Source organism: Myotis brandtii, unplaced genomic scaffold, assembly GCF_000412655.1.
Source record: "Myotis brandtii unplaced genomic scaffold, ASM41265v1 scaffold26146, whole genome shotgun sequence".
Classification (NCBI taxonomy): domain Eukaryota; kingdom Metazoa; phylum Chordata; class Mammalia; order Chiroptera; family Vespertilionidae; genus Myotis; species Myotis brandtii.
This window is the reverse complement of record NW_005359955.1, coordinates 6,103-6,606: the sequence shown is the minus strand read 5'-3', so window position 1 is coordinate 6,606 and position 504 is coordinate 6,103. Positions and strand designations below refer to the sequence as shown.

At 45.2% G+C, this 504-nt stretch overlaps 1 protein-coding gene across 1 annotated transcript in view; it reads right to left on the bottom strand.

The window, feature by feature from the left end:
• Positions 1-504, bottom strand: part of LOC102241960 (antizyme inhibitor 2-like) — a gene marked incomplete at its 3' end in the record, with an annotated part of 8,144 nt that overhangs the window by 1,787 nt on the left and 5,853 nt on the right.

Here is a 504-nt window from a genome sequence, read left to right as displayed (position 1 = left end):
AAAATGGGAATGGCCCCCAACTGCCTCACAGGAGGGCTGAGCAGAAATGAGGTAAAACAGTAATTGCTCACATAATAGATCCTTAACCACTGGCAGCTCATGCTATTGTGAAGACAACAATGGTAAGCCATAATATGCATAACTCGGGCTTTTGTTAAATGATGGCTGAAATCATATGCCCCAAATCACAATATTCTCTATTGAGATGCTTTGTGAGGAAATGTAATTAGTGGACCCACGTGCCTTTAGGGTTACAAAGGTGTGTGTAGGGCATTTGTCCAAAGGATAAGGAAACTGATTAAAATGACTTAGAGCCCGTCTGTCGTGGCTCAGTGGTTGAGCACGAACCTATGACCAGGAGGTCATGGTTCGATTCCAGATCAGGGAACCCTGCCTGAGTTGAGGGCTCCATCACCAGTGAGGTATGTGCAGGGGTCAGCCAGTCAGGGATTCTCTCTCATCATTGATGTTTCTGTCTCTCTCTCCCTCTCTGAAATCAATAAA